Source organism: Lampetra fluviatilis, chromosome 59, assembly GCF_964198595.1.
Source record: "Lampetra fluviatilis chromosome 59, kcLamFluv1.1, whole genome shotgun sequence".
NCBI classification, from domain to species: domain Eukaryota; kingdom Metazoa; phylum Chordata; class Hyperoartia; order Petromyzontiformes; family Petromyzontidae; genus Lampetra; species Lampetra fluviatilis.
This window is the reverse complement of record NC_136333.1, coordinates 8,649,460-8,662,149: the sequence shown is the minus strand read 5'-3', so window position 1 is coordinate 8,662,149 and position 12,690 is coordinate 8,649,460.

The window sequence follows — 12,690 nt, the reverse complement described above, 5'->3', positions numbered from 1 at the left end:
AATCTGTGGAGAGTTGGAGATTGATTTCCTGAATAACATATATATACAATTACCAGTCGTGACATCAACACAGAGGCAGGAGTTGGAAAGTGCGAGTTGACCTTTGAACCAAGGTCGCAAAGCGTACGCAATGAAGAAATCAGCAGCATTGATTCAATGCAAGCAAACCTCTGGTCCGGTTTCGATATTCAGTGTCTCATCAGCAGCAGTAGCAGAGTCATCAGGCTTTGCTCGCACCAACGCTGGTGAAGTGCCCAGATGTTTGTGGGCAAGGTCTCCCTCTGTTATGTGGACGAGGCGTAGCTGTGGCAATGTGTTTGTGTGTTTAGTCTGTAACCCATATTCTGTTACAACCACGCTAATGGCCGCGTCATGTTACATACTCCGGCAGGCTACACGAGGCCCCAGATGACGTTTCGGCCAAAGGCCCTTTTTCCCTGGCAACGTGAATTGCGTTGGCGAGGACTGTAGAGAGATGGAGGTGGATGATAAGAGGTTGGAGACTGCAGCTCTGTTTACCAAAGACAAAGATCCCCGTGTAGCCTTAACAGACTTGGGGCAAGTGCTGTTAGCGAGTTGCACCTATGAAGACCGGAACGGCACACGGAGGCGGTGAGTGGCCAGCACCACGCCCGGCCGCCTTTGTCTCTCCAGTGGCGATGCTTACTACACATCACACTAGGTGCTCATTTGAGGCTGAGTCGACCTAGGGGACCGGTCCAGATAATCGTCACTGGTGTTGGTCGTGAGCGGGAATCGAACTCGGGAAGCCGGGTTCCTTGCGCTGCGCCGAGAACCGCGACACGACCCCTGCCCCTCACACTGCCCCTACCCCTCACACTGCCCCTACCCCCTTACCCCACCTCTCACACTACCCCTCACAATACCCCTCACCCCTTACCCCACCCCTCACACTACCTCTCTACCCCTCACCCTACCCCTACCCCTCACACTACCCCTGCCCCTTACACTGCCCCTCACACTACCCCTACCCCTCACCCCTCACACAACCCCTCACACTACCTCTACCCCTTACACTGCCCCTCACACCAACCCTGCCCCTTACCCCACCCCTCACACTACCCCTTACCCCTCACCCTACCCCTCTACCCCTCACCCTACCCCTCACACTACCCCTGCCCCTCACACTACCCCTCACCCCTTACCCCACCCCTCACACTATCCCTCACACTACCCCTCACACTACCATTCACACTACCCCCACCCCTCACACCACCCCTCACACTACCCTTTACACTACCCCCTACCCCTCACACTACCCCTCACACTACCCCTCACACTACCCCTGCCCCTCACACTACCCCTCACACTACCCCTCACCCCTTACCCCACCCCTCACACTACCTCTCTACCCCTCACCCTACCCCTCACCCTACCCCTACCCCTCACACTACCCCTCTACCCCTCACCCTACCCCCTACCCCTCACACCAACCCTGCTTAATAGAAGTGCAGCATCGAAGGTGTTTCCCGTTTACAGCCCCTGCAGAACCGGTGGTGGAAATTCCACGTTGCTATAACAGACGGCGGGTCGAGCCTTTCCCTAGGACAACCACCGTTGATCTCCCCCACAAAGCGGTACTTATTTTATCGACCTATACACATGGAGGATGATGAGCCGAGTCGCCCTCTCTTGGAGGCTCAATCGACGTGGGTGCAAGGAGCAGAGGGAGGAGGGGTGGCGCAGCGGTTAGCGCGCTACATTACGCAATGAACCCGGCCCACTGGAAGTCACAATCAGAATATTTATTTATACTGGAGGCGAAATCCGATGAGCTATAAAGCTCTTTTCCACAGAACGTTACAACAAGAAACGATACAAAAACACGATCGGATTGCAAAGTGTAGGCACGGTAAACAAATCACGTAAAACCATAAACCCGAATTAAGCTAAACAATTTGTTTCGTCTTATCAGGTAAGGACCCCACTGAACTATGAGACTATGAGCTTATTTTTCAGAAGCGACCTCGCCATCACCACCACAAATGATTGCTCAACGAAAGAGGACATTTATGTCGCTAATTAGTCGAAATAATACAGACCAAGGCCGTAGCCATGGAGTCAACATTGGGGGGATGTGTCCCCCCCAATGTATATTATAAATACGACCTTGATACAGAGCCACGTGTCTCTCTCAATGGTCGCTATCATCAGCGGTGGTCCGGTGGTCATCGTCGTAGGCGGTCCTGGACTCAACCCTTCGTGCGATTCGACAACGAGGCAGTGACCGGCGCGGTGAAGTATGGTCGACTGTACACCGTTACTGTCCCCCTTTCGCCCCGTGAGCAGCGCGTTTTTTAAACGAAAGTATATGATTATAAAGTTAATGATGATGATGTTGCAAATGATCGATTATCGCAAAGTAGATAGCACTTGCCTCACTCACTCACCTGCTCACCTCACGCGCTCACCCTCTCACCCTAACTCATCACCTCACCCTCACGCACCTCACCCTCTCACTCACCTCACCCTCACTCATCTCACCCTCACTCACCTCACCCTCTCACTCACCTCACCCACCTCACCCACTCACTCTCATTTACCTCACCCTCGCCCACCTCATGCTCTTACTCACCTCACACGCTCACCCTCTCACCTCACCCTCTCACTCTCACCCTCTCACCCCCACTCACCTCACGCGCTCACCCTCTCACTCTCACCCCTCACTCACCTCACGCGCTCACCCTCTCACCCCCACTCACCTCACCCTCTCACTCTCACCCTCTCACCCCCACTCACCTCACCCTCTCACCCTCTCACTCACCTCACGCGCTGACCCTCTCACCTCACCCTCTCACTCTCACCCTCTCACCCCCACTCACCTCACCCTCTCACTCTCACCCTCTCACCCTCTCACTCACCTCACGCGCTCACCCTCTTACCTCACCCTCTCACTCTCACCCTCTCACCCCCACTCACCTCACCCTCTCACCCTCTCACTCACCTCACGCGCTCACCCTCTCACCTCACCCTCTCACTCTCACCCTCTCACCCCCACTCACCTCACCCTCTCACTCTCACCCTCTCACCCTCTCACTCACCTCACGCGCTCACCCTCTTACCTCACCCTCTCACTCTCACCCTCTCACCCTCTCACTCACCTCACGCGCTCACCCTCTTACCTCACCCTCTCACTCTCACCCTCTCACCCCTCACACACCTCACGCGCTCACCTGGTCTCGCCTCGCGTTTGGAGTCCGCGTGGGCAGCGCGGGGGGTCTTCATATAGCGAGGGGCGGGGGCTGGGGGAGGTGGGGTGGGGCTGGAGGGAGGGGGGGAACGGGGGGGGAGATTGAGTCATGGTATAGAGAGGTGGGGGGAGGAAGGGGCTGGGGGAGGAGGGGTGGGGCTGGGGGGGAGGTATTGCCCGAGGGAGAGGAGGAAGAGGGCGTCAGAGGGAAGGGGAGGGGGGAAGGCGGAATGGGGCGCTTGGGTCAGTTTATAGAGAAGTGAGAGAGGGGCGAGAGGGAGGGAGGAGGGAGGGAGGGAGGGGGAAGGAGGAGGGCAATTAAGGAGAGAGGCTGAGATGGAGGAGAGACTTGGTGCTGCCTGGAGAATGCAGGAAAGAGCGAGAGAGACGAAAGAGAGAGGAGGGGGAAGAGGAGGTGGGGAGGGTGGGGGGTTATTCTGGGTGAGAGATGGCATCAGAAGGACGCTCGTGTTGATGCACAAGGACAAAGGGGCCCCGTCTCGACCCGCGCGCTGTCACACAGACGGGTCGTAGTTAGCGAGCATCTATCTATTCAGGAAGGCGAATTGGTGGTGTTGGCCGAAATTCAAGTCCCAGCCGCCTTTGTCTCCCCTCCACACCGTGGCAGTCGACCTCAGGGTTCAGATATCCGCAAGGGGTTCACCGTGCGGCGCGCTAACCACCGCGCCGCCGCTCCCCACAATGTTAACACGCACATACACGTGTGCGGGTGTGTGTGTACAGCCTCAAATGAGTACCTGGTGTGGTGTATAAACATCGCCACTGGGGAGACAAGGGCGGTCAGGCGTGGTGCTGGCCACCCACCCCGTCGTGTGCCGTTCCGACCTTCATAGGTACTACTCGCTAACAACACTTGCCCCAACAGTATGTTAAGGCTACACGGGAGACCTTTGTCTTTGTATATACAGGATGTTGAACTTTTATCGCGCCATACGAAGCCAACCGTGAGAACTGGAGGTGCGCGCGCGTGAGAGAGAGGAGGAACCGCAGACGAAGAGCGGGAAGGCGGCAGCAGCAGCAGCAGCCACGCGGTGGTCAGGAGGCGGCGCTTACCGACAATCGCCCTCCAAGCTCTGCGCTGGCGAGGAGATGTTCACTACCTCGCCTGGTCTACAGGAGGTCGTGGGTCCGATCCCGACCCTGCCGCCTGCTGCTGTGTATGTTGGAGTTTGCGTGTCTCTCTCTCTCCCCCCGTGGTCGTCTGGATTTCTCTCCGGGTCCTCCCGTTTCTCCCTCCACATTTAGAATCAACATCACGCATTTAAGAGTATTTGGCTGCGATACATTTCCACATGACAAGCCACTTCGTTGAGCTCTTATTCGTGATAGCTACATAGCAGCTCAGTGGGCCTTACCTGGTAAAGACAAAATGTGTAATAGTTTAGAGACGGAACAGGCGCCACGTTGTTGACGTGTGGCCGCTCTGCTCCTGGCAGAGCCGGAGGGACGGCTCCTCCACAAGCGCCTGGTGGGGTGATCCACCAACCCCTCGCCGCAGCGCTACCACCACCACCACTACCACCACCACTACCACCACCACCACTACCACCACCACTACCACCACCACCACTACCACCACTACCACTTCCACCACTACTACCACCACTACCACCACCACTACCACCACCACTACCACCACCACTACCACCACCACCACTACCACCACTACCACTTCCACCACTACTACTACCACTACTACCACCACTACCACCACCACCACTACCACCACCACCACCACTACCACCACCACTACCACCACCACCACTACCACCACTACCACTTCCACCACTACTACTACCACTACTACCACCACTACCACCACCACTACCACCACCACCACTACCACCACTACCACTTCCACCACTACTACTACCACTACTACCACCACTACCACCACCACCACCACTACCACCACCACCACTACCACCACCACTACCACCACCACCACTACCACCACTACCACTTCCACCACTACTACTACCACTACTACCACCACTACCACCACCACTACCACCACCACCACTACCACCACTACCACTTCCACCACTACTACTACCACTACTACCACCACTACCACCACCACTACCACCACCACCAGCACCACTACCACCACCAGCACCACCACCACGACTACCACCAGCATCACCACCACTACCACCAGCACCACTACCACCACCACTACCACCGTCGCCGCTACTCGGCTGGACTGGCTCATTGAGCCAGACGAAGGCAACTCTGAGGCAATCTCAGGACGGTTCGTTCAGAGTGAAATGACAGGAGCTACGATCAGGGAGCGATGCCGAATCAGAATTCGTATTTATATTGGAGGAACTCGATGAGCTACCAAGCTGTTATCATCGCTCCAATCTGGAATTGGTTTTCTCGCTTAACTCGTCAACTGGGTGAGTTCGGCTGAGATACACCATTAATTACAACAATAACAATGCCCGAGCTTAACATCTCTTATTCACAGATGTCCAGTAGGGGCACGATACAAAGACACGATAAAAGTGCAAAGTATAGGGAAGGTAAACAAATCACCTAAAACAAGAAATCCTATTCAAGCTAAACTGGCAGGGTGGGGGGGGGGTGGCTGGCGGGGAGTGATTCAAGACGAGACGTTCCGAGGTCGCCGGGACTCCCCGCAACAGTCGACGACAGCTCCACGTGGAGCTGCACGTGGAGGAGCGATGCCGCTGGCGCTGTGCGCCAATTGGATTGGTCCGTGGATGAATGTGCTGTGACGAATTCAAGTGGGCGGGGTCACCCTGGGCATACCCCCCGACTCTGCCAGGAGAAGGCGGTACAGCAACATGTGTGGACTAATCTCCATCTGTTCCATGCTCCCTTCTCATAGGCATCGAGGAGGAGGCGTACCCCTCGCTTGTCAGTAGTCTCATATCCGTAGCCTCTGATCATATACCTGCTGCCAGTAGCCTCTGATTGTTTACCTGCTGCCAGTAGCCTCTGATTGTTTACCTGCTGCCAGTAGCCTCTGATTGTTTACCTGCTGCCAGTAGCCTCTGATTGTTTACCTGCTGCCAGTAGCCTCTGATTGTTTACCTGCTGCCAGTAGCCTCTGATTGTTTTCCTGCTGCCAGTAGCCTCTGATTGTTTACCTGCTGCCAGTAACCTCTGATTGTTTACCTGCTGCCAGTAACCTCTGATTGTTTACCTGCTGCCAGTAGCCTCTGATTGTTTACCTGCTGCCAGTAACCTCTGATTGTTTACCTGCTGCCAGTAGACTACCCCCACGGTTCGGTACCAGGCGGTCCCAAGGGAAAACCCCCAACCATCCACGGGGCTCTCAGAGTAAACCACCCCTCCAAACCACCCGTCCACACACATGGAGTGTTACAACCACGTGACACGGTGCGTGGTGTTTATCACGTCGCCCCCCTCATCCTCCCCCATCCTCCCCCCATCCTAACACCCCTCCCCCCGCCACCCCCCGGTGACGTAGGGGTCACTCCAGGCACGACGGCCCCGCCTTGAGCAACCTCAATCCGAGTCACGTGGTCCCGCACCTGTCTCCCTGGACACGCGTGTGTGTGTGTACACGTGTGTGTGTGTACACGTGTGTGTGTGTACACGCGTGTGTGTGTGTACACGCGTGTGTGTGTAAACTACGGAGACAAAGGCGGCCGGGCGTGGTGCTGGCCACCCACCCCCTCGTGTGTCGTGGCGACCTTCATCGGTGCTGCACGCTAACAGCACTTGCCTCCAAAAGTACGTGGAGGTTATACGGGGGATCTTTGTCTTTATGTGCATGGGGAGCGGTGGCGCACCGCGCTACGATTTCCGCTCACGACCAACAACAGTGGCGACTGAGCCAGCCTCCAGTGATGCCGTGGTGCGGTGTTGGTCCACATCGCCACTGGGGAGACAAAGACGGCCGGGTCGTGGTGCTGGCCACCCACCCCGTCGAGTGCCACAGTGCCGGCCTTCATCAGTGCAGCGACTCGCTCACCGCAATTGCCCCAACAGCCTGTCTCTCCAGCGGGCGAGGGTTACTACACACCACACAAGGGACTCATTTGAGGCTGAGTCGACCGAAGGGAGGGCTCAGGTGATGTTGGAACACAGCGCGGCTAACCGCTGCTACACCGAACACGGGACACACACAAGACCACACGATGCGCTACTAAACATCTTAATATGTAGAGGACGGCGGAGCTCAGACGAAGAGTGTCTGCCTCAAACAAAACAACGGTGTAACTCGGTCACGACATATTTTATGTTTATGCTGGTACAATCCAAGTGTCGATATTTGCGTGGGTTTTGTTTACTGTTGAAATATTCATTTTCCTCATGTGTGGTAGGAGAATCGATTCTCGCACGATGCCATCGCCGAACCGATGGAATCGATTGGTAATCCCTCGCGAGTCACAATGCAAATTAGCGTGACGTCACTGTAAGTGCCCCGCCCCCAACTCCCCGCCCTCCCCCCGCCCACGTGCGGAGGGAACCACGTCGGTCACGTACACAGCGGTCAATGCACACACGCACAGGGGGGTAAAGCCAAAGCTCCCCCGTGTAGCCTCGGCATACTGTTGGGGCAAGTGTTAGCGAATAGCGCAGCACCTATGAAGGCCGCCATACACTCGTATACATGCACACACTCATATACATACACACTCATATACATGCACAGACTCATACATACACACTCATATACATACACACTCATATACATACACACTCATATACATACACACTCATATACATACAACAACAACAACCGCCATTCGCCACTAAGTGGCGGTGACGTCACCACGACGCTTGTGCCAGGCCATGTGCACCTTGAGGCCACGTGAAGTGTCGAACGCGCGCTGGCAGGAGGTCACGGGGCAGACCCAGGTGCCACGGGTCGACTGACCGAGATGACCGAGATGACTGGCTGATGCACCACCTGTGCCCCCTACTGTACCAACTTGCTGTGCTTTAGCCACCCGGCGCTCCGCTCGTTGTTGTGAGCGTCGCTCCTCCGCCCTCCGTTGTTGTTGGAGGGCGACTGCCTCCAACTGCCCAGTAGCGTCCTTCACGAGCCTCCTCCACAGAGGCCGATCTTGACACCGCTGGTACCAGTCATCGGCAAGTCCACTCAGCTCCACGTCCTCCTGTACCACATCACTCCATCTCTTCTCTAGCCCGTGCCGCGCCCGTTAAGCCCCCTCGATCCGGCCGAACAAAAGCTGTTTAGGCATGCGGTGGCTGGGCATGCGGGCTACATGACCCAGCCAACGCAGCCTTGCCTGCCGGAGGAGCTCACTGATGGGACTTTGCCCAGATCTTTCAAGGACTTGTGAGCTCCTCACACAATCCAGCCTGGTTATACATACACACACACACTCATATACATACATATATACACACACTCATAGACTTTTAACAGACTTTTGGGACAAGTGCTGTTTGCGAGCATCTAGGAAGGCCGACACTGCACACGAGGGGGTGGGTAGCCAGCACCACGCCCGACCGCCTTTGTATCCCCAGTGTTTATACACCGCGCCAGGTACTCATTTAAGGCTGATTCGATCTAGGCCAAGGACCGGTTCAGATAAACGTCCCTGGTGTGGGCCGTGAGTGAGAATCGAACTCGGGTCGCCGGATTCGTAGCGCAGCGCCCTAACCGCTGCGCCACCGTTCCCCATACACTTTTCATACAAACACACACACACCATATATTATTCATACATAAACACCATATATTATTCATACACACACCATATATTATTCATACATATACACGTATACACACATTCATGCATACACACGTATACATACACACATTCATACATACACATATACATATTCACATTCATGCATACACACGTATACATACATTCATACATACACACGTATACATACATTCATACATACACACGTATACATACATTCAAACGTTAATTCATACAAACTCACGTGGGTCCATACATAAATATGCATTCATACCTACACATACGGTACAAAAACACATACACTCAGACACACACACTCGGCATACATACATACACACTCAGACACACACACACTCGGCATACATACACACACACCTACATACATTCCAGCCATACTTACACACAAAGGCAAATTACTCATAAAGGCAAGTAGTCCATACAAAAAATAACAAAGATAAAGATCCCCGGTATGGCCTTATCAGACTTTTTGGGCAAGTGCTGTTCGCGAGCATCACCTATGAAGGCCGCACGACACACGAGGGCGTGGGTGGCCAGCACCACACCCGGCCGGCCGCCTTTGTCTCCCCAGTGGCGATGTTCGCACATCGCACCGGGTACTCATTGAGGCTGAGTCGACCTAGGGGAGGCTTAGAACCGTTTCAGTTTAAGGTCACTGGTGTTGGTGGCCGTGAGTGGGAATCAAACTCAGGTCGCCAGGTTCGCAGCGCAGTTGACTCAGCCCATCATCCTCCCTGCCTGCGGGGGTCGTTAAAACAAGTACCACTTTGTGTGGTTGTTTGTCCTATGGAATGACGTTCTCTCGTCACAGGAATGTGGAATCCTGCACCCACCGCTGGCTCATGCCGGGTGGGGGCAAGGTGGGTGCAGGGAGGGTGCAGGGAGGGTGCAGGGTGGGGGCAGGATGAGTGCAGGGAGGGTGCAGGGTGCAGGGTGAGTGCAGGGAGGGTGCAGGGAGGGTGCAGGATGGGGGCAGGATGAGTGCAGGGAGGGTTCAGGGTGCAGGGTGAGTGCAGAGAGGGTGCAGGGAGGGTGCAGGGAGGGTGCAGGGAGGGTGCAGGGAGGGTGCAGGGTGGGAGCAGGATGAGTGCAGGGAGGGTGCAGGATGGGGGCAGGATGAGTGCAGGGAGGGTGCAGGGTGCAGGGTGAGTGCAGAGAGGGTGCAGGGAGGGTGCAGGGAGGGTGCAGGGAGGGTGCAGGGAGGGTGCAGGGTGGGGGCAGGATGAGTGCAGGGAGGGTGCAGGATGGGGGCAGGATGAGTGCAGGGAGGGTGCAGGGTGCAGGGTGAGTGCAGGGAGGGTGCAGGGTGGATGCAGGGAGGGTGCAGGGAAGGTGCAGGGAGGGTGCAGGGTGCAGGGTGAGTGCAGGGAGGGTGCAGTGTGGGTGCAGGGTGGGGGCAGGGTGGGTGCAGGATGAGTGCATGGAGGGTGCAGGGTGCAGGGTGAGTGCAGGGAGGGTGCAGGGTGGATGCAGGGAGGGTGCAGGGAGGGTGCAGGGAGGGTGCAGGGTGCAGGGTGAGTGCAGGGAGGGTGCAGTGTGGGTGCAGGGTGGGGGCAGGGAGGGTGCAGGATGAGTGCAGGGAGGGTGCAGGGTGCAGGGTGAGTGCAGGGAGGGTGCAGGGTGGATGCAGGGAGGGTGCAGGGAGGGTGCAGGGAGGGTGCAGGGTGCAGGGTGAGTGCAGGGAGGGTGCAGGATGGGGGCAGGATGAGTGCAGGGAGGGTGCAGGGTGAGTGCAGGGAGGGTGCAGGGTGGATGCAGGGAGGGTGCAGGGAGGGTGCAGGGAGGGTGCAGGGTGAGTGCAGGGAGGGTGCAGTGTGGGTGCAGGGTGGGGGCAGAGAGGGTGCAGGATGAGTGCAGGGAGGGTGCAGGGTGCAGGGTGAGTGCAGGGAGGGTGCAGGGTGGATGCAGGGAGGGTGCAGGGAGGGTGCAGGGAGGGTGCAGGGTGAGTGCAGGGAGGGTGCAGGATGGGGGCAGGATGAGTGCAGGGAGGGTGCAGGGTGCAGGGTGAGTGCAGGGAGGGTGCAGGGTGGATGCAGGGAGGGTGCAGGATGGGTGCAGGATGAGTGCAGGGAGGGTGCAGTGTGGGTGCAGGGTGGGGGCAGGGTGGGTACAGGATGAGTGCAGGGAGGGTGCAGGGAGGGTGCAGGGTGGGGGCAGGGAGGGTGCAGGGAGAGTATCGCACACAGACGTGACATTATATTATCTGCGCGGGGCAATGACGCCACGTGTAATTTATAGCTGCTGCAACGTCTCCCCATCACATTCTACAAAGGTCCCCCATATAGACTCGAGCAGGTTTTCGGGGCAAGTGCTATTAGCGAGTAGCACCTACTAAGGCCGGCTCAATAGACCAGTTCCACGACTGCCCGGCCGCCTTTGTCTCCCCAGTGACGATGGATCACTCATACATTCTTACACAAAGACACACAACCACAACAACAACAACAACCGCCATTCGCCACTAAGTGGCGGTGACGTCACCACGACGCTTGTGCCAGGCCATGTGCACACACCCACACACACCCACACACACACCCTCAGCCTGCTGAGCAGTTGGAGGCAGCATCCTTCCACCAACAGCGGAGGGCGTCGGATCAACGCTCACAACAACGAGCGCAGCGCCGGGCGGACAAAACGTGACGAGGTGGCACAGAAGGGGGCACAGGAGGTGCATCTGCCAGTCATCTGTCAGTCAGTCAACGCATCTGGCTCTGTCCCGTGACCTCCTGCACCTAGTCTGGTATAGCAGTCAACCCATAGCACATGGGGTCTGTCCCGTGACCTCCTCCTGCACCTAGCCTGGTACAGCAGAGTCTGGCTTCTATGAGCCCTGCGGCATTAACACCGCACCCCAACACTCAGTCCTCATGGTGCCTGAGCCTGGTTCCGATGGGCCCTGTGGCATTATGACTGCACCCCAAGACTCATTTCTCAGGATGCCTGAGTCTCTGGAATGGGCCAGTTACTTTGGCCATGTAAGGACATCATTTCTCTTAGACGGTAACAAGTGATGAATGACCTTGAAGAGTTTTCAATTCGTACATTTTTTGTCAAAATAAAGAAAAACTTCCTATAAATACTTTAATTACCGAGTGACAGTGGCAGTTGCAGCGTAGGAACAATTATAGCAGCAAAGGGGCAAACGGAAAATATGTCCTGGAAATGTTTGTGGAGCAATTCACATTCAATTAAGTTGGGGGGGCGGTGGCGCAGTGGTTAGCGCTGCGCTCTTTTTATGAACCCGCCGAAATACCAGAGTTCGATTCCAGCTCATGGCCACCACCAAAAATACAAAGAGAAAGGTCCCGTGTAGCCTAAACATGCTGTTGGGGCAAGTGCTGTTAGTGACCATGGCCAGCACCACGCCCGGCCCGCCTTTGTTTCCCCAGTGGCGATGTTTACACACCACACCAGGTACGCATTTGAGGCTGAGCCGACCTAGGGGAGGCCCAGGACCGATGCAAATAATCGTCACTGGTGTTGACCGTGAGCGCGAATCGAACCCGGGTCGCCGGGTTCGTTATGCAGTGCGCCAATCGCTACACTATAGGGCCATAGACCCACACAGGCCCAGACTCAGATACCCACACAGATACCCACACTTGCATACTCAGAGACCTAAAGACTCACATAGAGACCCACCCTCACATAAAATTCCACAGACTCACACAGACTCACAACATAGACTCACGCAGAGACCCACAGACTCGCACATAGATTTACGGAGAGATTCATACTCATAAACTCGCATAGACTCAC